Below are 23,088 nucleotides of genomic sequence, written 5' to 3' on the forward strand. Positions count from 1 at the left end.
GGAGAAGATGGTCGTCAGCACAGCGGGAAGCAATAGTGCCGACACCTGGCAGCGGGAGAAGCGCCTCCAACAGCCCCGTGGGATCTAAGCCCCCTCTGGCTCCAGCCGCCGCCCCAGCCAGGCCTCTCCCCGCCCCCCCACGGCCGAGCCAGGACCAAGGCACAGGCGCCCAAGCCCGCCGGGCAGGCCACGCCCCCAGCCGCCCCCGCCCCCGGGCGCCCGGCGCCCCGCCCCCGGCAGACTCGCCCCGCCCACGCCCCGCCCCGCCTCCGTTGCTCTGGAGACCGTGGCTGCCGGCGGGAGGGGCCTAAGGCCTGGAGGTGGAAGACAGTGGTGATGAGGGGGAGAATTCTCCACTCGGGAGTTGTCCCCAGTGGTAGTGGCGGGACACGTGCGGCCACTAGACATCCTGCCGAAACCCACCCAAGGCACTCCCCGGAGCGTGTCGACTGCCAGGAAAACTCACCCGCCGGGCTTAGGGGTTAGCGGGGTTCCCAAACGCACACATCGAGTGCCCGCAAGAGGCCACGGGAAGGAAAGGGGTCGCTGGCCTGCTAGGACCCTGCTGGGTGGGGGCTGTGCTGGAAGAGAACCTCTGCTATGGTGTCGTGGACTGTTGTTTTCTCCTCTAAGTCTGATGAAAAGAAGAGACAGAGGAAGGAAGCTCCAGGAACAAGCAAGCGGCTCCGGTGCGGAAACTCAGAGCCCAAACTACCACCGCTAGGGGCCGCGGTTGGGAAAGAATGGTTCCTTCCTGGGTTCCAAGGCAGGGGGAGGGGCAGGGCCCCATGCAGAAGGGGCTGTGGGGGAGGGGACCCCTGGGCCAGTCCCGGGACTGGGCTGAGACCCTCTCTCCATCCGAGAGCGAGGGCTCACCTGGTCCAGGCCAAGAGTCTGCGTTGGGCCAGGCTGCCCCGGTCGGTCCCTCGGAAGAGGGGGCTTCCTCGCCAACCAAAGTCCCCGCGGCCTCGTCAAGCGGGGGCCTACCTAGGGCCGGCGTTGCCCTGCAGGTCTCTCCCACGCCAATGGTCACAGACGTGCTGACTCCCATGGCCGTCACCTCCGCCGTTTTGGGACCGGAAAACCTGGCCTTTCCCACAGGTGGCCTGAGGGCTTCTGCCTTGGCCGCCTGCCAGGCCCGGAGAGGCCTGTCTCTCAGAGAGGAGAGGCTCACAGTCTTCCCCTTCCTCGTCAGTGTCCACTCTTGCTCTGTGTTTCTTCTCTGGGATGAGAGGGGCGGGCCCCTGAGCACCCAGGCGACTCTCAGACATCAGCGTGCCCTTTCTCCTCTCGCCCGACTTTGTGGTACCGTACGAATGAACATTGATCTTTTCTCCGGGTTCGGGGGACCCAAAACGAAGCTGCTTACCTGTTGGGTTGTGAGGCTTTTCAGGGGAAAGCATTTCTGCTCCCTTGAGGCTCACTGCGCTCAATTGGGCTTACAGGTCCGGGTGTTCCGTGTACCAGGGACATTGTAAGCAGGCATCGCGACCGTCCAAAGCAGTTGCATGGGTTGTTTTGGCATTGACTCGAGCCACAGCCGCCAGGGTTTGAAACACACACACGAAAGGAAGAACTCATCATCTGAAGTAGCTTGGGCTCTGCCAGAGCACGCCACGCAGCCAGGTGATTTTCCTATTGGTTGTCGTGCCAAGCTACCATAGCAGGCAATTCCACAGGTATACTGTGCAGAGTTCCAAACGAAAGCAGATAGCCCCTGTCGCCGAGGCGCAGCTGCCTAGGCGATAAAGCCCCAGGCACTGGTGCTCCTGAGGGCTGCGGGGACAGCCAGGTCTACGCCGGTGGCAGGAGGCTCTGGGCCTCAGTGCCCTGCCAGTGGGCCCTACTTGAGTATAGGTGCTCTTGCATGGGGTGGAGTCGGTCTCAGGTGGGCCCTCCCTCCACAGGCCTCTCCTGTCCCCTTGGCTGAAGCCGAGCCCGGCACTGGGGGTTGGTGCCTGCGCAGGAGCCTTGAGTCTCTGGACAGGCCCCGTGCCAGCTGGGACCTGAGCCCCAGCCCAGCTGCAAGCCCTGCGCTCAAGTTCCTTGGCCTTGCCCAGGTCAGCTAAGAGGGAGGAGAAGATGGTCGTCAGCACAGCGGGAAGCAATAGTGCCGACACCTGGCAGCGGGAGAAGCGCCTCCAACAGCCCCGTGGGATCTAAGCCCCCTCTGGCTCCAGCCGCCGCCCCAGCCAGGCCTCTCCCCGCCCCCCCACGGCCGAGCCAGGACCAAGGCACAGGCGCCCAAGCCCGCCGGGCAGGCCACGCCCCCAGCCGCCCCCGCCCCCGGGCGCCCGGCGCCCCGCCCCCGGCAGACTCGCCCCGCCCACGCCCCGCCCCGCCTCCGTTGCTCTGGAGACCGTGGCTGCCGGCGGGAGGGGCCTAAGGCCTGGAGGTGGAAGACAGTGGTGATGAGGGGGAGAATTCTCCACTCGGGAGTTGTCCCCAGTGGTAGTGGCGGGACACGTGCGGCCACTAGACATCCTGCCGAAACCCACCCAAGGCACTCCCCGGAGCGTGTCGACTGCCAGGAAAACTCACCCGCCGGGCTTAGGGGTTAGCGGGGTTCCCAAACGCACACATCGAGTGCCCGCAAGAGGCCACGGGAAGGAAAGGGGTCGCTGGCCTGCTAGGACCCTGCTGGGTGGGGGCTGTGCTGGAAGAGAACCTCTGCTATGGTGTCGTGGACTGTTGTTTTCTCCTCTAAGTCTGATGAAAAGAAGAGACAGAGGAAGGAAGCTCCAGGAACAAGCAAGCGGCTCCGGTGCGGAAACTCAGAGCCCAAACTACCACCGCTAGGGGCCGCGGTTGGGAAAGAATGGTTCCTTCCTGGGTTCCAAGGCAGGGGGAGGGGCAGGGCCCCATGCAGAAGGGGCTGTGGGGGAGGGGACCCCTGGGCCAGTCCCGGGACTGGGCTGAGACCCTCTCTCCATCCGAGAGCGAGGGCTCACCTGGTCCAGGCCAAGAGTCTGCGTTGGGCCAGGCTGCCCCGGTCGGTCCCTCGGAAGAGGGGGCTTCCTCGCCAACCAAAGTCCCCGCGGCCTCGTCAAGCGGGGGCCTACCTAGGGCCGGCGTTGCCCTGCAGGTCTCTCCCACGCCAATGGTCACAGACGTGCTGACTCCCATGGCCGTCACCTCCGCCGTTTTGGGACGGGAAAACCTGGCCTTTCCCACAGGTGGCCTGAGGGCTTCTGCCTTGGCCGCCTGCCAGGCCCGGAGAGGCCTGTCTCTCAGAGAGGAGAGGCTCACAGTCTTCCCCTTCCTCGTCAGTGTCCACTCTTGCTCTGTGTTTCTTCTCTGGGATGAGAGGGGCGGGCCCCTGAGCACCCAGGCGACTCTCAGACATCAGCGTGCCCTTTCTCCTCTCGCCCGACTTTGTGGTACCGTACGAATGAACATTGATCTTTTCTCCGGGTTCGGGGGACCCAAAACGAAGCTGCTTACCTGTTGGGTTGTGAGGCTTTTCAGGGGAAAGCATTTCTGCTCCCTTGAGGCTCACTGCGCTCAATTGGGCTTACAGGTCCGGGTGTTCCGTGTACCAGGGACATTGTAAGCAGGCATCGCGACCGTCCAAAGCAGTTGCATGGGTTGTTTTGGCATTGACTCGAGCCACAGCCGCCAGGGTTTGAAACACACACACGAAAGGAAGAACTCATCATCTGAAGTAGCTTGGGCTCTGCCAGAGCACGCCACGCAGCCAGGTGATTTTCCTATTGGTTGTCGTGCCAAGCTACCATAGCAGGCAATTCCACAGGTATACTGTGCAGAGTTCCAAACGAAAGCAGATAGCCCCTGTCGCCGAGGCGCAGCTGCCTAGGCGATAAAGCCCCAGGCACTGGTGCTCCTGAGGGCTGCGGGGACAGCCAGGTCTACGCCGGTGGCAGGAGGCTCTGGGCCTCAGTGCCCTGCCAGTGGGCCCTACTTGAGTATAGGTGCTCTTGCATGGGGTGGAGTCGGTCTCAGGTGGGCCCTCCCTCCACAGGCCTCTCCTGTCCCCTTGGCTGAAGCCGAGCCCGGCACTGGGGGTTGGTGGCTGCGCAGGAGCCTTGAGTCTCTGGACAGGCCCCGTGCCAGCTGGGACCTGAGCCCCAGCCCAGCTGCAAGCCCTGCGCTCAAGTTCCTTGGCCTTGCCCAGGTCAGCTAAGAGGGAGGAGAAGATGGTCGTCAGCACAGCGGGAAGCAATAGTGCCGACACCTGGCAGCGGGAGAAGCGCCTCCAACAGCCCCGTGGGATCTAAGCCCCCTCTGGCTCCAGCCGCCGCCCCAGCCAGGCCTCTCCCCGCCCCCCCACGGCCGAGCCAGGACCAAGGCACAGGCGCCCAAGCCCGCCGGGCAGGCCACGCCCCCAGCCGCCCCCGCCCCCGGGCGCCCGGCGCCCCGCCCCCGGCAGACTCGCCCCGCCCACGCCCCGCCCCGCCTCCGTTGCTCTGGAGACCGTGGCTGCCGGCGGGAGGGGCCTAAGGCCTGGAGGTGGAAGACAGTGGTGATGAGGGGGAGAATTCTCCACTCGGGAGTTGTCCCCAGTGGTAGTGGCGGGACACGTGCGGCCACTAGACATCCTGCCGAAACCCACCCAAGGCACTCCCCGGAGCGTGTCGACTGCCAGGAAAACTCACCCGCCGGGCTTAGGGGTTAGCGGGGTTCCCAAACGCACACATCGAGTGCCCGCAAGAGGCCACGGGAAGGAAAGGGGTCGCTGGCCTGCTAGGACCCTGCTGGGTGGGGGCTGTGCTGGAAGAGAACCTCTGCTATGGTGTCGTGGACTGTTGTTTTCTCCTCTAAGTCTGATGAAAAGAAGAGACAGAGGAAGGAAGCTCCAGGAACAAGCAAGCGGCTCCGGTGCGGAAACTCAGAGCCCAAACTACCACCGCTAGGGGCCGCGGTTGGGAAAGAATGGTTCCTTCCTGGGTTCCAAGGCAGGGGGAGGGGCAGGGCCCCATGCAGAAGGGGCTGTGGGGGAGGGGACCCCTGGGCCAGTCCCGGGACTGGGCTGAGACCCTCTCTCCATCCGAGAGCGAGGGCTCACCTGGTCCAGGCCAAGAGTCTGCGTTGGGCCAGGCTGCCCCGGTCGGTCCCTCGGAAGAGGGGGCTTCCTCGCCAACCAAAGTCCCCGCGGCCTCGTCAAGCGGGGGCCTACCTAGGGCCGGCGTTGCCCTGCAGGTCTCTCCCACGCCAATGGTCACAGACGTGCTGACTCCCATGGCCGTCACCTCCGCCGTTTTGGGACGGGAAAACCTGGCCTTTCCCACAGGTGGCCTGAGGGCTTCTGCCTTGGCCGCCTGCCAGGCCCGGAGAGGCCTGTCTCTCAGAGAGGAGAGGCTCACAGTCTTCCCCTTCCTCGTCAGTGTCCACTCTTGCTCTGTGTTTCTTCTCTGGGATGAGAGGGGCGGGCCCCTGAGCACCCAGGCGACTCTCAGACATCAGCGTGCCCTTTCTCCTCTCGCCCGACTTTGTGGTACCGTACGAATGAACATTGATCTTTTCTCCGGGTTCGGGGGACCCAAAACGAAGCTGCTTACCTGTTGGGTTGTGAGGCTTTTCAGGGGAAAGCATTTCTGCTCCCTTGAGGCTCACTGCGCTCAATTGGGCTTACAGGTCCGGGTGTTCCGTGTACCAGGGACATTGTAAGCAGGCATCGCGACCGTCCAAAGCAGTTGCATGGGTTGTTTTGGCATTGACTCGAGCCACAGCCGCCAGGGTTTGAAACACACACACGAAAGGAAGAACTCATCATCTGAAGTAGCTTGGGCTCTGCCAGAGCACGCCACGCAGCCAGGTGATTTTCCTATTGGTTGTCGTGCCAAGCTACCATAGCAGGCAATTCCACAGGTATACTGTGCAGAGTTCCAAACGAAAGCAGATAGCCCCTGTCGCCGAGGCGCAGCTGCCTAGGCGATAAAGCCCCAGGCACTGGTGCTCCTGAGGGCTGCGGGGACAGCCAGGTCTACGCCGGTGGCAGGAGGCTCTGGGCCTCAGTGCCCTGCCAGTGGGCCCTACTTGAGTATAGGTGCTCTTGCATGGGGTGGAGTCGGTCTCAGGTGGGCCCTCCCTCCACAGGCCTCTCCTGTCCCCTTGGCTGAAGCCGAGCCCGGCACTGGGGGTTGGTGCCTGCGCAGGAGCCTTGAGTCTCTGGACAGGCCCCGTGCCAGCTGGGACCTGAGCCCCAGCCCAGCTGCAAGCCCTGCGCTCAAGTTCCTTGGCCTTGCCCAGGTCAGCTAAGAGGGAGGAGAAGATGGGCGTCAGCACAGCGGGAAGCAATAGTGCCGACACCTGGCAGCGGGAGAAGCGCCTCCAACAGCCCCGTGGGATCTAAGCCCCCTCTGGCTCCAGCCGCCGCCCCAGCCAGGCCTCTCCCCGCCCCCCCACGGCCGAGCCAGGACCAAGGCACAGGCGCCCAAGCCCGCCGGGCAGGCCACGCCCCCAGCCGCCCCCGCCCCCGGGCGCCCGGCGCCCCGCCCCCGGCAGACTCGCCCCGCCCACGCCCCGCCCCGCCTCCGTTGCTCTGGAGACCGTGGCTGCCGGCGGGAGGGGCCTAAGGCCTGGAGGTGGAAGACAGTGGTGATGAGGGGGAGAATTCTCCACTCGGGAGTTGTCCCCAGTGGTAGTGGCGGGACACGTGCGGCCACTAGACATCCTGCCGAAACCCACCCAAGGCACTCCCCGGAGCGTGTCGACTGCCAGGAAAACTCACCCGCCGGGCTTAGGGGTTAGCGGGGTTCCCAAACGCACACATCGAGTGCCCGCAAGAGGCCACGGGAAGGAAAGGGGTCGCTGGCCTGCTAGGACCCTGCTGGGTGGGGGCTGTGCTGGAAGAGAACCTCTGCTATGGTGCCGTGGACTGTTGTTTTCTCCTCTAAGTCTGATGAAAAGAAGAGACAGAGGAAGGAAGCTCCAGGAACAAGCAAGCGGCTCCGGTGCGGAAACTCAGAGCCCAAACTACCACCGCTAGGGGCCGCGGTTGGGAAAGAATGGTTCCTTCCTGGGTTCCAAGGCAGGGGGAGGGGCAGGGCCCCATGCAGAAGGGGCTGTGGGGGAGGGGACCCCTGGGCCAGTCCCGGGACTGGGCTGAGACCCTCTCTCCATCCGAGAGCGAGGGCTCACCTGGTCCAGGCCAAGAGTCTGCGTTGGGCCAGGCTGCCCCGGTCGGTCCCTCGGAAGAGGGGGCTTCCTCGCCAACCAAAGTCCCCGCGGCCTCGTCAAGCGGGGGCCTACCTAGGGCCGGCGTTGCCCTGCAGGTCTCTCCCACGCCAATGGTCACAGACGTGCTGACTCCCATGGCCGTCACCTCCGCCGTTTTGGGACGGGAAAACCTGGCCTTTCCCACAGGTGGCCTGAGGGCTTCTGCCTTGGCCGCCTGCCAGGCCCGGAGAGGCCTGTCTCTCAGAGAGGAGAGGCTCACAGTCTTCCCCTTCCTCGTCAGTGTCCACTCTTGCTCTGTGTTTCTTCTCTGGGATGAGAGGGGCGGGCCCCTGAGCACCCAGGCGACTCTCAGACATCAGCGTGCCCTTTCTCCTCTCGCCCGACTTTGTGGTACCGTACGAATGAACATTGATCTTTTCTCCGGGTTCGGGGGACCCAAAACGAAGCTGCTTACCTGTTGGGTTGTGAGGCTTTTCAGGGGAAAGCATTTCTGCTCCCTTGAGGCTCACTGCGCTCAATTGGGCTTACAGGTCCGGGTGTTCCGTGTACCAGGGACATTGTAAGCAGGCATCGCGACCGTCCAAAGCAGTTGCATGGGTTGTTTTGGCATTGACTCGAGCCACAGCCGCCAGGGTTTGAAACACACACACGAAAGGAAGAACTCATCATCTGAAGTAGCTTGGGCTCTGCCAGAGCACGCCACGCAGCCAGGTGATTTTCCTATTGGTTGTCGTGCCAAGCTACCATAGCAGGCAATTCCACAGGTATACTGTGCAGAGTTCCAAACGAAAGCAGATAGCCCCTGTCGCCGAGGCGCAGCTGCCTAGGCGATAAAGCCCCAGGCACTGGTGCTCCTGAGGGCTGCGGGGACAGCCAGGTCTACGCCGGTGGCAGGAGGCTCTGGGCCTCAGTGCCCTGCCAGTGGGCCCTACTTGAGTATAGGTGCTCTTGCATGGGGTGGAGTCGGTCTCAGGTGGGCCCTCCCTCCACAGGCCTCTCCTGTCCCCTTGGCTGAAGCCGAGCCCGGCACTGGGGGTTGGTGGCTGCGCAGGAGCCTTGAGTCTCTGGACAGGCCCCGTGCCAGCTGGGACCTGAGCCCCAGCCCAGCTGCAAGCCCTGCGCTCAAGTTCCTTGGCCTTGCCCAGGTCAGCTAAGAGGGAGGAGAAGATGGTCGTCAGCACAGCGGGAAGCAATAGTGCCGACACCTGGCAGCGGGAGAAGCGCCTCCAACAGCCCCGTGGGATCTAAGCCCCCTCTGGCTCCAGCCGCCGCCCCAGCCAGGCCTCTCCCCGCCCCCCCACGGCCGAGCCAGGACCAAGGCACAGGCGCCCAAGCCCGCCGGGCAGGCCACGCCCCCAGCCGCCCCCGCCCCCGGGCGCCCGGCGCCCCGCCCCCGGCAGACTCGCCCCGCCCACGCCCCGCCCCGCCTCCGTTGCTCTGGAGACCGTGGCTGCCGGCGGGAGGGGCCTAAGGCCTGGAGGTGGAAGACAGTGGTGATGAGGGGGAGAATTCTCCACTCGGGAGTTGTCCCCAGTGGTAGTGGCGGGACACGTGCGGCCACTAGACATCCTGCCGAAACCCACCCAAGGCACTCCCCGGAGCGTGTCGACTGCCAGGAAAACTCACCCGCCGGGCTTAGGGGTTAGCGGGGTTCCCAAACGCACACATCGAGTGCCCGCAAGAGGCCACGGGAAGGAAAGGGGTCGCTGGCCTGCTAGGACCCTGCTGGGTGGGGGCTGTGCTGGAAGAGAACCTCTGCTATGGTGTCGTGGACTGTTGTTTTCTCCTCTAAGTCTGATGAAAAGAAGAGACAGAGGAAGGAAGCTCCAGGAACAAGCAAGCGGCTCCGGTGCGGAAACTCAGAGCCCAAACTACCACCGCTAGGGGCCGCGGTTGGGAAAGAATGGTTCCTTCCTGGGTTCCAAGGCAGGGGGAGGGGCAGGGCCCCATGCAGAAGGGGCTGTGGGGGAGGGGACCCCTGGGCCAGTCCCGGGACGGGGCTGAGACCCTCTCTCCATCCGAGAGCGAGGGCTCACCTGGTCCAGGCCAAGAGTCTGCGTTGGGCCAGGCTGCCCCGGTCGGTCCCTCGGAAGAGGGGGCTTCCTCGCCAACCAAAGTCCCCGCGGCCTCGTCAAGCGGGGGCCTACCTAGGGCCGGCGTTGCCCTGCAGGTCTCTCCCACGCCAATGGTCACAGACGTGCTGACTCCCATGGCCGTCACCTCCGCCGTTTTGGGACCGGAAAACCTGGCCTTTCCCACAGGTGGCCTGAGGGCTTCTGCCTTGGCCGCCTGCCAGGCCCGGAGAGGCCTGTCTCTCAGAGAGGAGAGGCTCACAGTCTTCCCCTTCCTCGTCAGTGTCCACTCTTGCTCTGTGTTTCTTCTCTGGGATGAGAGGGGCGGGCCCCTGAGCACCCAGGCGACTCTCAGACATCAGCGTGCCCTTTCTCCTCTCGCCCGACTTTGTGGTACCGTACGAATGAACATTGATCTTTTCTCCGGGTTCGGGGGACCCAAAACGAAGCTGCTTACCTGTTGGGTTGTGAGGCTTTTCAGGGGAAAGCATTTCTGCTCCCTTGAGGCTCACTGCGCTCAATTGGGCTTACAGGTCCGGGTGTTCCGTGTACCAGGGACATTGTAAGCAGGCATCGCGACCGTCCAAAGCAGTTGCATGGGTTGTTTTGGCATTGACTCGAGCCACAGCTGCCAGGGTTTGAAACACACACACGAAAGGAAGAACTCATCATCTGAAGTAGCTTGGGCTCTGCCAGAGCACGCCACGCAGCCAGGTGATTTTCCTATTGGTTGTCGTGCCAAGCTACCATAGCAGGCAATTCCACAGGTATACTGTGCAGAGTTCCAAACGAAAGCAGATAGCCCCTGTCGCCGAGGCGCAGCTGCCTAGGCGATAAAGCCCCAGGCACTGGTGCTCCTGAGGGCTGCGGGGACAGCCAGGTCTACGCCGGTGGCAGGAGGCTCTGGGCCTCAGTGCCCTGCCAGTGGGCCCTACTTGAGTATAGGTGCTCTTGCATGGGGTGGAGTCGGTCTCAGGTGGGCCCTCCCTCCACAGGCCTCTCCTGTCCCCTTGGCTGAAGCCGAGCCCGGCACTGGGGGTTGGTGGCTGCGCAGGAGCCTTGAGTCTCTGGACAGGCCCCGTGCCAGCTGGGACCTGAGCCCCAGCCCAGCTGCAAGCCCTGCGCTCAAGTTCCTTGGCCTTGCCCAGGTCAGCTAAGAGGGAGGAGAAGATGGTCGTCAGCACAGCGGGAAGCAATAGTGCCGACACCTGGCAGCGGGAGAAGCGCCTCCAACAGCCCCGTGGGATCTAAGCCCCCTCTGGCTCCAGCCGCCGCCCCAGCCAGGCCTCTCCCCGCCCCCCCACGGCCGAGCCAGGACCAAGGCACAGGCGCCCAAGCCCGCCGGGCAGGCCACGCCCCCAGCCGCCCCCGCCCCCGGGCGCCCGGCGCCCCGCCCCCGGCAGACTCGCCCCGCCCACGCCCCGCCCCGCCTCCGTTGCTCTGGAGACCGTGGCTGCCGGCGGGAGGGGCCTAAGGCCTGGAGGTGGAAGACAGTGGTGATGAGGGGGAGAATTCTCCACTCGGGAGTTGTCCCCAGTGGTAGTGGCGGGACACGTGCGGCCACTAGACATCCTGCCGAAACCCACCCAAGGCACTCCCCGGAGCGTGTCGACTGCCAGGAAAACTCACCCGCCGGGCTTAGGGGTTAGCGGGGTTCCCAAACGCACACATCGAGTGCCCGCAAGAGGCCACGGGAAGGAAAGGGGTCGCTGGCCTGCTAGGACCCTGCTGGGTGGGGGCTGTGCTGGAAGAGAACCTCTGCTATGGTGTCGTGGACTGTTGTTTTCTCCTCTAAGTCTGATGAAAAGAAGAGACAGAGGAAGGAAGCTCCAGGAACAAGCAAGCGGCTCCGGTGCGGAAACTCAGAGCCCAAACTACCACCGCTAGGGGCCGCGGTTGGGAAAGAATGGTTCCTTCCTGGGTTCCAAGGCAGGGGGAGGGGCAGGGCCCCATGCAGAAGGGGCTGTGGGGGAGGGGACCCCTGGGCCAGTCCCGGGACTGGGCTGAGACCCTCTCTCCATCCGAGAGCGAGGGCTCACCTGGTCCAGGCCAAGAGTCTGCGTTGGGCCAGGCTGCCCCGGTCGGTCCCTCGGAAGAGGGGGCTTCCTCGCCAACCAAAGTCCCCGCGGCCTCGTCAAGCGGGGGCCTACCTAGGGCCGGCGTTGCCCTGCAGGTCTCTCCCACGCCAATGGTCACAGACGTGCTGACTCCCATGGCCGTCACCTCCGCCGTTTTGGGACCGGAAAACCTGGCCTTTCCCACAGGTGGCCTGAGGGCTTCTGCCTTGGCCGCCTGCCAGGCCCGGAGAGGCCTGTCTCTCAGAGAGGAGAGGCTCACAGTCTTCCCCTTCCTCGTCAGTGTCCACTCTTGCTCTGTGTTTCTTCTCTGGGATGAGAGGGGCGGGCCCCTGAGCACCCAGGCGACTCTCAGACATCAGCGTGCCCTTTCTCCTCTCGCCCGACTTTGTGGTACCGTACGAATGAACATTGATCTTTTCTCCGGGTTCGGGGGACCCAAAACGAAGCTGCTTACCTGTTGGGTTGTGAGGCTTTTCAGGGGAAAGCATTTCTGCTCCCTTGAGGCTCACTGCGCTCAATTGGGCTTACAGGTCCGGGTGTTCCGTGTACCAGGGACATTGTAAGCAGGCATCGCGACCGTCCAAAGCAGTTGCATGGGTTGTTTTGGCATTGACTCGAGCCACAGCCGCCAGGGTTTGAAACACACACACGAAAGGAAGAACTCATCATCTGAAGTAGCTTGGGCTCTGCCAGAGCACGCCACGCAGCCAGGTGATTTTCCTATTGGTTGTCGTGCCAAGCTACCATAGCAGGCAATTCCACAGGTATACTGTGCAGAGTTCCAAACGAAAGCAGATAGCCCCTGTCGCCGAGGCGCAGCTGCCTAGGCGATAAAGCCCCAGGCACTGGTGCTCCTGAGGGCTGCGGGGACAGCCAGGTCTATGCCGGTGGCAGGAGGCTCTGGGCCTCAGTGCCCTGCCAGTGGGCCCTACTTGAGTATAGGTGCTCTTGCATGGGGTGGAGTCGGTCTCAGGTGGGCCCTCCCTCCACAGGCCTCTCCTGTCCCCTTGGCTGAAGCCGAGCCCGGCACTGGGGGTTGGTGGCTGCGCAGGAGCCTTGAGTCTCTGGACAGGCCCCGTGCCAGCTGGGACCTGAGCCCCAGCCCAGCTGCAAGCCCTGCGCTCAAGTTCCTTGGCCTTGCCCAGGTCAGCTAAGAGGGAGGAGAAGATGGTCGTCAGCACAGCGGGAAGCAATAGTGCCGACACCTGGCAGCGGGAGAAGCGCCTCCAACAGCCCCGTGGGATCTAAGCCCCCTCTGGCTCCAGCCGCCGCCCCAGCCAGGCCTCTCCCCGCCCCCCCACGGCCGAGCCAGGACCAAGGCACAGGCGCCCAAGCCCGCCGGGCAGGCCACGCCCCCAGCCGCCCCCGCCCCCGGGCGCCCGGCGCCCCGCCCCCGGCAGACTCGCCCCGGCCACGCCCCGCCCCGCCTCCGTTGCTCTGGAGACCGTGGCTGCCGGCGGGAGGGGCCTAAGGCCTGGAGGTGGAAGACAGTGGTGATGAGGGGGAGAATTCTCCGCTCGGGAGTTGTCCCCAGTGGTAGTGGCGGGACACGTGCGGCCACTAGACATCCTGCCGAAACCCACCCAAGGCACTCCCCGGAGCGTGTCGACTGCCAGGAAAACTCACCCGCCGGGCTTAGGGGTTAGCGGGGTTCCCAAACGCACACATCGAGTGCCCGCAAGAGGCCACGGGAAGGAAAGGGGTCGCTGGCCTGCTAGGACCCTGCTGGGTGGGGGCTGTGCTGGAAGAGAACCTCTGCTATGGTGTCGTGGACTGTTGTTTTCTCCTCTAAGTCTGATGAAAAGAAGAGACAGAGGAAGGAAGCTCCAGGAACAAGCAAGCGGCTCCGGTGCGGAAACTCAGAGCCCAAACTACCACCGCTAGGGGCCGCGGTTGGGAAAGAATGGTTCCTTCCTGGGTTCCAAGGCAGGGGGAGGGGCAGGGCCCCATGCAGAAGGGGCTGTGGGGGAGGGGAACCCTGGGCCAGTCCCGGGACTGGGCTGAGACCCTCTCTCCATCCGAGAGCGAGGACTCACCTGGTCCAGGCCAAGAGTCTGCGTTGGGCCAGGCTGCCCCGGTCGGTCCCTCGGAAGAGGGGGCTTCCTCGCCAACCAAAGTCCCCGCGGCCTCGTCAAGCGGGGGCCTACCTAGGGCCGGCGTTGCCCTGCAGGTCTCTCCCACGCCAATGGTCACAGACGTGCTGACTCCCATGGCCGTCACCTCCGCCGTTTTGGGACCGGAAAACCTGGCCTTTCCCACAGGTGGCCTGAGGGCTTCTGCCTTGGCCGCCTGCCAGGCCCGGAGAGGCCTGTCTCTCAGAGAGGAGAGGCTCACAGTCTTCCCCTTCCTCGTCAGTGTCCACTCTTGCTCTGTGTTTCTTCTCTGGGATGAGAGGGGCGGGCCCCTGAGCACCCAGGCGACTCTCAGACATCAGCGTGCCCTTTCTCCTCTCGCCCGACTTTGTGGTACCGTACGAATGAACATTGATCTTTTCTCCGGGTTCGGGGGACCCAAAACGAAGCTGCTTACCTGTTGGGTTGTGAGGCTTTTCAGGGGAAAGCATTTCTGCTCCCTTGAGGCTCACTGCGCTCAATTGGGCTTACAGGTCCGGGTGTTCCGTGTACCAGGGACATTGTAAGCAGGCATCGCGACCGTCCAAAGCAGTTGCATGGGTTGTTTTGGCATTGACTCGAGCCACAGCCGCCAGGGTTTGAAACACACACACGAAAGGAAGAACTCATCATCTGAAGTAGCTTGGGCTCTGCCAGAGCACGCCACGCAGCCAGGTGATTTTCCTATTGGTTGTCGTGCCAAGCTACCATAGCAGGCAATTCCACAGGTATACTGTGCAGAGTTCCAAACGAAAGCAGATAGCCCCTGTCGCCGAGGCGCAGCTGCCTAGGCGATAAAGCCCCAGGCACTGGTGCTCCTGAGGGCTGCGGGGACAGCCAGGTCTACGCCGGTGGCAGGAGGCTCTGGGCCTCAGTGCCCTGCCAGTGGGCCCTACTTGAGTATAGGTGCTCTTGCATGGGGTGGAGTCGGTCTCAGGTGGGCCCTCCCTCCACAGGCCTCTCCTGTCCCCTTGGCTGAAGCCGAGCCCGGCACTGGGGGTTGGTGGCTGCGCAGGAGCCTTGAGTCTCTGGACAGGCCCCGTGCCAGCTGGGACCTGAGCCCCAGCCCAGCTGCAAGCCCTGCGCTCAAGTTCCTTGGCCTTGCCCAGGTCAGCTAAGAGGGAGGAGAAGATGGTCGTCAGCACAGCGGGAAGCAATAGTGCCGACACCTGGCAGCGGGAGAAGCGCCTCCAACAGCCCCGTGGGATCTAAGCCCCCTCTGGCTCCAGCCGCCGCCCCAGCCAGGCCTCTCCCCGCCCCCCCACGGCCGAGCCAGGACCAAGGCACAGGCGCCCAAGCCCGCCGGGCAGGCCACGCCCCCAGCCGCCCCCGCCCCCGGGCGCCCGGCGCCCCGCCCCCGGCAGACTCGCCCCGCCCACGCCCCGCCCCGCCTCCGTTGCTCTGGAGACCGTGGCTGCCGGCGGGAGGGGCCTAAGGCCTGGAGGTGGAAGACAGTGGTGATGAGGGGGAGAATTCTCCACTCGGGAGTTGTCCCCAGTGGTAGTGGCGGGACACGTGCGGCCACTAGACATCCTGCCGAAACCCACCCAAGGCACTCCCCGGAGCGTGTCGACTGCCAGGAAAACTCACCCGCCGGGCTTAGGGGTTAGCGGGGTTCCCAAACGCACACATCGAGTGCCCGCAAGAGGCCACGGGAAGGAAAGGGGTCGCTGGCCTGCTAGGACCCTGCTGGGTGGGGGCTGTGCTGGAAGAGAACCTCTGCTATGGTGTCGTGGACTGTTGTTTTCTCCTCTAAGTCTGATGAAAAGAAGAGACAGAGGAAGGAAGCTCCAGGAACAAGCAAGCGGCTCCGGTGCGGAAACTCAGAGCCCAAACTACCACCGCTAGGGGCCGCGGTTGGGAAAGAATGGTTCCTTCCTGGGTTCCAAGGCAGGGGGAGGGGCAGGGCCCCATGCAGAAGGGGCTGTGGGGGAGGGGACCCCTGGGCCAGTCCCGGGACTGGGCTGAGACCCTCTCTCCATCCGAGAGCGAGGGCTCACCTGGTCCAGGCCAAGAGTCTGCGTTGGGCCAGGCTGCCCCGGTCGGTCCCTCGGAAGAGGGGGCTTCCTCGCCAACCAAAGTCCCCGCGGCCTCGTCAAGCGGGGGCCTACCTAGGGCCGGCGTTGCCCTGCAGGTCTCTCCCACGCCAATGGTCACAGACGTGCTGACTCCCATGGCCGTCACCTCCGCCGTTTTGGGACGGGAAAACCTGGCCTTTCCCACAGGTGGCCTGAGGGCTTCTGCCTTGGCCGCCTGCCAGGCCCGGAGAGGCCTGTCTCTCAGAGAGGAGAGGCTCACAGTCTTCCCCTTCCTCGTCAGTGTCCACTCTTGCTCTGTGTTTCTTCTCTGGGATGAGAGGGGCGGGCCCCTGAGCACCCAGGCGACTCTCAGACATCAGCGTGCCCTTTCTCCTCTCGCCCGACTTTGTGGTACCGTACGAATGAACATTGATCTTTTCTCCGGGTTCGGGGGACCCAAAACGAAGCTGCTTACCTGTTGGGTTGTGAGGCTTTTCAGGGGAAAGCATTTCTGCTCCCTTGAGGCTCACTGCGCTCAATTGGGCTTACAGGTCCGGGTGTTCCGTGTACCAGGGACATTGTAAGCAGGCATCGCGACCGTCCAAAGCAGTTGCATGGGTTGTTTTGGCATTGACTCGAGCCACAGCCGCCAGGGTTTGAAACACACACACGAAAGGAAGAACTCATCATCTGAAGTAGCTTGGGCTCTGCCAGAGCACGCCACGCAGCCAGGTGATTTTCCTATTGGTTGTCGTGCCAAGCTACCATAGCAGGCAATTCCACAGGTATACTGTGCAGAGTTCCAAACGAAAGCAGATAGCCCCTGTCGCCGAGGCGCAGCTGCCTAGGCGATAAAGCCCCAGGCACTGGTGCTCCTGAGGGCTGCGGGGACAGCCAGGTCTACGCCGGTGGCAGGAGGCTCTGGGCCTCAGTGCCCTGCCAGTGGGCCCTACTTGAGTATAGGTGCTCTTGCATGGGGTGGAGTCGGTCTCAGGTGGGCCCTCCCTCCACAGGCCTCTCCTGTCCCCTTGGCTGAAGCCGAGCCCGGCACTGGGGGTTGGTGCCTGCGCAGGAGCCTTGAGTCTCTGGACAGGCCCCGTGCCAGCTGGGACCTGAGCCCCAGCCCAGCTGCAAGCCCTGCGCTCAAGTTCCTTGGCCTTGCCCAGGTCAGCTAAGAGGGAGGAGAAGATGGTCGTCAGCACAGCGGGAAGCAATAGTGCCGACACCTGGCAGCGGGAGAAGCGCCTCCAACAGCCCCGTGGGATCTAAGCCCCCTCTGGCTCCAGCCGCCGCCCCAGCCAGGCCTCTCCCCGCCCCCCCACGGCCGAGCCAGGACCAAGGCACAGGCGCCCAAGCCCGCCGGGCAGGCCACGCCCCCAGCCGCCCCCGCCCCCGGGCGCCCGGCGCCCCGCCCCTGGCAGACTCGCCCCGCCCACGCCCCGCCCCGCCTCCGTTGCTCTGGAGACCGTGGCTGCCGGCGGGAGGGGCCTAAGGCCTGGAGGTGGAAGACAGTGGTGATGAGGGGGAGAATTCTCCGCTCGGGAGTTGTCCCCAGTGGTAGTGGCGGGACACGTGCGGCCACTAGACATCCTGCCGAAACCCACCCAAGGCACTCCCCGGAGCGTGTCGACTGCCAGGAAAACTCACCCGCCGGGCTTAGGGGTTAGCGGGGTTCCCAAACGCACACATCGAGTGCCCGCAAGAGGCCACGGGAAGGAAAGGGGTCGCTGGCCTGCTAGGACCCTGCTGGGTGGGGGCTGTGCTGGAAGAGAACCTCTGCTATGGTGTCGTGGACTGTTGTTTTCTCCTCTAAGTCTGATGAAAAGAAGAGACAGAGGAAGGAAGCTCCAGGAACAAGCAAGCGGCTCCGGTGCGGAAACTCAGAGCCCAAACTACCACCGCTAGGGGCCGCGGTTGGGAAAGAATGGTTCCTTCCTGGGTTCCAAGGCAGGGGGAGGGGCAGGGCCCCATGCAGAAGGGGCTGTGGGGGAGGGGAACCCTGGGCCAGTCCCGGGACTGGGCTGAGACCCTCTCTCCATCCGAGAGCGAGGGCTCACCTGGTCCAGGCCAAGAGTCTGCGTTGGGCCAGGCTGCCCCGGTCGGTCCCTCGGAAGAGGGGGCTTCCTCGCCAACCAAAGTCCCCGCGGCCTCGTCAAGCGGGGGCCTACCTAGGGCCGGCGTTGCCCTGCAGGTCTCTCCCACGCCAATGGTCACAGACGTGCTGACTCCCATGGCCGTCACCTCCGCCGTTTTGGGACCGGAAAACCTGGCCTTTCCCACAGGTGGCCTGAGGGCTTCTGCCTTGGCCGCCTGCCAGGCCCGGAGAGGCCTGTCTCTCAGAGAGGAGAGGCTCACAGTCTTCCCCTTCCTCGTCAGTGTCCACTCTTGCTCTGTGTTTCTTCTCTGGGATGAGAGGGGCGGGCCCCTGAGCACCCAGGCGACTCTCAGACATCAGCGTGCCCTTTCTCCTCTCGCCCGACTTTGTGGTACCGTACGAATGAACATTGATCTTTTCTCCGGGTTCGGGGGACCCAAAACGAAGCTGCTTACCTGTTGGGTTGTGAGGCTTTTCAGGGGAAAGCATTTCTGCTCCCTTGAGGCTCACTGCGCTCAATTGGGCTTACAGGTCCGGGTGTTCCGTGTACCAGGGACATTGTAAGCAGGCATCGCGACCGTCCAAAGCAGTTGCATGGGTTGTTTTGGCATTGACTCGAGCCACAGCCGCCAGGGTTTGAAACACACACACGAAAGGAAGAACTCATCATCTGAAGTAGCTTGGGCTCTGCCAGAGCACGCCACGCAGCCAGGTGATTTTCCTATTGGTTGTCGTGCCAAGCTACCATAGCAGGCAATTCCACAGGTATACTGTGCAGAGTTCCAAACGAAAGCAGATAGCCCCTGTCGCCGAGGCGCAGCTGCCTAGGCGATAAAGCCCCAGGCACTGGTGCTCCTGAGGGCTGCGGGGACAGCCAGGTCTACGCCGGTGGCAGGAGGCTCTGGGCCTCAGTGCCCTGCCAGTGGGCCCTACTTGAGTATAGGTGCTCTTGCATGGGGTGGAGTCGGTCTCAGGTGGGCCCTCCCTCCACAGGCCTCTCCTGTCCCCTTGGCTGAAGCCGAGCCCGGCACTGGGGGTTGGTGGCTGCGCAGGAGCCTTGAGTCTCTGGACAGGCCCCGTGCCAGCTGGGACCTGAGCCCCAGCCCAGCTGCAAGCCCTGCGCTCAAGTTCCTTGGCCTTGCCCAGGTCAGCTAAGAGGGAGGAGAAGATGGTCGTCAGCACAGCGGGAAGCAATAGTGCCGACACCTGGCAGCGGGAGAAGCGCCTCCAACAGCCCCGTGGGATCTAAGCCCCCTCTGGCTCCAGCCGCCGCCCCAGCCAGGCCTCTCCCCGCCCCCCCACGGCCGAGCCAGGACCAAGGCACAGGCGCCCAAGCCCGCCGGGCAGGCCACGCCCCCAGCCGCCCCCGCCCCCGGGCGCCCGGCGCCCCGCCCCCGGCAGACTCGCCCCGCCCACGCCCCGCCCCGCCTCCGTTGCTCTGGAGACCGTGGCTGCCGGCGGGAGGGGCCTAAGGCCTGGAGGTGGAAGACAGTGGTGATGAGGGGGAGAATTCTCCACTCGGGAGTTGTCCCCAGTGGTAGTGGCGGGACACGTGCGGCCACTAGACATCCTGCCGAAACCCACCCAAGGCACTCCCCGGAGCGTGTCGACTGCCAGGAAAACTCACCCGCCGGGCTTAGGGGTTAGCGGGGTTCCCAAACGCACACATCGAGTGCCCGCAAGAGGCCACGGGAAGGAAAGGGGTCGCTGGCCTGCTAGGACCCTGCTGGGTGGGGGCTGTGCTGGAAGAGAACCTCTGCTATGGTGTCGTGGACTGTTGTTTTCTCCTCTAAGTCTGATGAAAAGAAGAGACAGAGGAAGGAAGCTCCAGGAACAAGCAAGCGGCTCCGGTGCGGAAACTCAGAGCCCAAACTACCACCGCTAGGGGCCGCGGTTGGGAAAGAATGGTTCCTTCCTGGGTTCCAAGGCAGGGGGAGGGGCAGGGCCCCATGCAGAAGGGGCTGTGGGGGAGGGGACCCCTGGGCCAGTCCCGGGACGGGGCTGAGACCCTCTCTCCATCCGAGAGCGAGGGCTCACCTGGTCCAGGCCAAGAGTCTGCGTTGGGCCAGGCTGCCCCGGTCGGTCCCTCGGAAGAGGGGGCTTCCTCGCCAACCAAAGTCCCCGCGGCCTCGTCAAGCGGGGGCCTACCTAGGGCCGGCGTTGCCCTGCAGGTCTCTCCCACGCCAATGGTCACAGACGTGCTGACTCCCATGGCCGTCACCTCCGCCGTTTTGGGACGGGAAAACCTGGCCTTTCCCACAGGTGGCCTGAGGGCTTCTGCCTTGGCCGCCTGCCAGGCCCGGAGAGGCCTGTCTCTCAGAGAGGAGAGGCTCACAGTCTTCCCCTTCCTCGTCAGTGTCCACTCTTGCTCTGTGTTTCTTCTCTGGGATGAGAGGGGCGGGCCCCTGAGCACCCAGGCGACTCTCAGACATCAGCGTGCCCTTTCTCCTCTCGCCCGACTTTGTGGTACCGTACGAATGAACATTGATCTTTTCTCCGGGTTCGGGGGACCCAAAACGAAGCTGCTTACCTGTTGGGTTGTGAGGCTTTTCAGGGGAAAGCATTTCTGCTCCCTTGAGGCTCACTGCGCTCAATTGGGCTTACAGGTCCGGGTGTTCCGTGTACCAGGGACATTGTAAGCAGGCATCGCGACCGTCCAAAGCAGTTGCATGGGTTGTTTTGGCATTGACTCGAGCCACAGCCGCCAGGGTTTGAAACACACACACGAAAGGAAGAACTCATCATCTGAAGTAGCTTGGGCTCTGCCAGAGCACGCCACGCAGCCAGGTGATTTTCCTATTGGTTGTCGTGCCAAGCTACCATAGCAGGCAATTCCACAGGTATACTGTGCAGAGTTCCAAACGAAAGCAGATAGCCCCTGTCGCCGAGGCGCAGCTGCCTAGGCGATAAAGCCCCAGGCACTGGTGCTCCTGAGGGCTGCGGGGACAGCCAGGTCTACGCCGGTGGCAGGAGGCTCTGGGCCTCAGTGCCCTGCCAGTGGGCCCTACTTGAGTATAGGTGCTCTTGCATGGGGTGGAGTCGGTCTCAGGTGGGCCCTCCCTCCACAGGCCTCTCCTGTCCCCTTGGCTGAAGCCGAGCCCGGCACTGGGGGTTGGTGGCTGCGCAGGAGCCTTGAGTCTCTGGACAGGCCCCGTGCCAGCTGGGACCTGAGCCCCAGCCCAGCTGCAAGCCCTGCGCTCAAGTTCCTTGGCCTTGCCCAGGTCAGCTAAGAGGGAGGAGAAGATGGTCGTCAGCACAGCGGGAAGCAATAGTGCCGACACCTGGCAGCGGGAGAAGCGCCTCCAACAGCCCCGTGGGATCTAAGCCCCCTCTGGCTCCAGCCGCCGCCCCAGCCAGGCCTCTCCCCGCCCCCCCACGGCCGAGCCAGGACCAAGGCACAGGCGCCCAAGCCCGCCGGGCAGGCCACGCCCCCAGCCGCCCCCGCCCCCGGGCGCCCGGCGCCCCGCCCCCGGCAGACTCGCCCCGCCCACGCCCCGCCCCGCCTCCGTTGCTCTGGAGACCGTGGCTGCCGGCGGGAGGGGCCTAAGGCCTGGAGGTGGAAGACAGTGGTGATGAGGGGGAGAATTCTCCACTCGGGAGTTGTCCCCAGTGGTAGTGGCGGGACACGTGCGGCCACTAGACATCCTGCCGAAACCCACCCAAGGCACTCCCCGGAGCATGTCGACTGCCAGGAAAACTCACCCGCCGGGCTTAGGGGTTAGCGGGGTTCCCAAACGCACACATCGAGTGCCCGCAAGAGGCCACGGGAAGGAAAGGGGTCGCTGGCCTGCTAGGACCCTGCTGGGTGGGGGCTGTGCTGGAAGAGAACCTCTGCTATGGTGTCGTGGACTGTTGTTTTCTCCTCTAAGTCTGATGAAAAGAAGAGACAGAGGAAGGAAGCTCCAGGAACAAGCAAGCGGCTCCGGTGCGGAAACTCAGAGCCCAAACTACCACCGCTAGGGGCCGCGGTTGGGAAAGAATGGTTCCTTCCTGGGTTCCAAGGCAGGGGGAGGGGCAGGGCCCCATGCAGAAGGGGCTGTGGGGGAGGGGACCCCTGGGCCAGTCCCGGGACTGGGCTGAGACCCTCTCTCCATCCGAGAGCGAGGGCTCACCTGGTCCAGGCCAAGAGTCTGCGTTGGGCCAGGCTGCCCCGGTCGGTCCCTCGGAAGAGGGGGCTTCCTCGCCAACCAAAGTCCCCGCGGCCTCGTCAAGCGGGGGCCTACCTAGGGCCGGCGTTGCCCTGCAGGTCTCTCCCACGCCAATGGTCACAGACGTGCTGACTCCCATGGCCGTCACCTCCGCCGTTTTGGGACCGGAAAACCTGGCCTTTCCCACAGGTGGCCTGAGGGCTTCTGCCTTGGCCGCCTGCCAGGCCCGGAGAGGCCTGTCTCTCAGAGAGGAGAGGCTCACAGTCTTCCCCTTCCTCGTCAGTGTCCACTCTTGCTCTGTGTTTCTTCTCTGGGATGAGAGGGGCGGGCCCCTGAGCACCCAGGCGACTCTCAGACATCAGCGTGCCCTTTCTCCTCTCGCCCGACTTTGTGGTACCGTACGAATGAACATTGATCTTTTCTCCGGGTTCGGGGGACCCAAAACGAAGCTGCTTACCTGTTGGGTTGTGAGGCTTTTCAGGGGAAAGCATTTCTGCTCCCTTGAGGCTCACTGCGCTCAATTGGGCTTACAGGTCCGGGTGTTCCGTGTACCAGGGACATTGTAAGCAGGCATCGCGACCGTCCAAAGCAGTTGCATGGGTTGTTTTGGCATTGACTCGAGCCACAGCCGCCAGGGTTTGAAACACACACACGAAAGGAAGAACTCATCATCTGAAGTAGCTTGGGCTCTGCCAGAGCACGCCACGCAGCCAGGTGATTTTCCTATTGGTTGTCGTGCCAAGCTACCATAGCAGGCAATTCCACAGGTATACTGTGCAGAGTTCCAAACGAAAGCAGATAGCCCCTGTCGCCGAGGCGCAGCTGCCTAGGCGATAAAGCCCCAGGCACTGGTGCTCCTGAGGGCTGCGGGGACAGCCAGGTCTACGCCGGTGGCAGGAGGCTCTGGGCCTCAGTGCCCTGCCAGTGGGCCCTACTTGAGTATAGGTGCTCTTGCATGGGGTGGAGTCGGTCTCAGGTGGGCCCTCCCTCCACAGGCCTCTCCTGTCCCCTTGGCTGAAGCCGAGCCCGGCACTGGGGGTTGGTGCCTGCGCAGGAGCCTTGAGTCTCTGGACAGGCCCCGTGCCAGCTGGGACCTGAGCCCCAGCCCAGCTGCAAGCCCTGCGCTCAAGTTCCTTGGCCTTGCCCAGGTCAGCTAAGAGGGAGGAGAAGATGGTCGTCAGCACAGCGGGAAGCAATAGTGCCGACACCTGGCAGCGGGAGAAGCGCCTCCAACAGCCCCGTGGGATCTAAGCCCCCTCTGGCTCCAGCCGCCGCCCCAGCCAGGCCTCTCCCCGCCCCCCCACGGCCGAGCCAGGACCAAGGCACAGGCGCCCAAGCCCGCCGGGCAGGCCACGCCCCCAGCCGCCCCCGCCCCCGGGCGCCCGGCGCCCCGCCCCCGGCAGACTCGCCCCGCCCACGCCCCGCC

The sequence above is a fragment of the Dasypus novemcinctus genome, chromosome 31 (assembly GCF_030445035.2).
Source record: "Dasypus novemcinctus isolate mDasNov1 chromosome 31, mDasNov1.1.hap2, whole genome shotgun sequence".
NCBI lineage: Eukaryota > Metazoa > Chordata > Mammalia > Cingulata > Dasypodidae > Dasypus > Dasypus novemcinctus.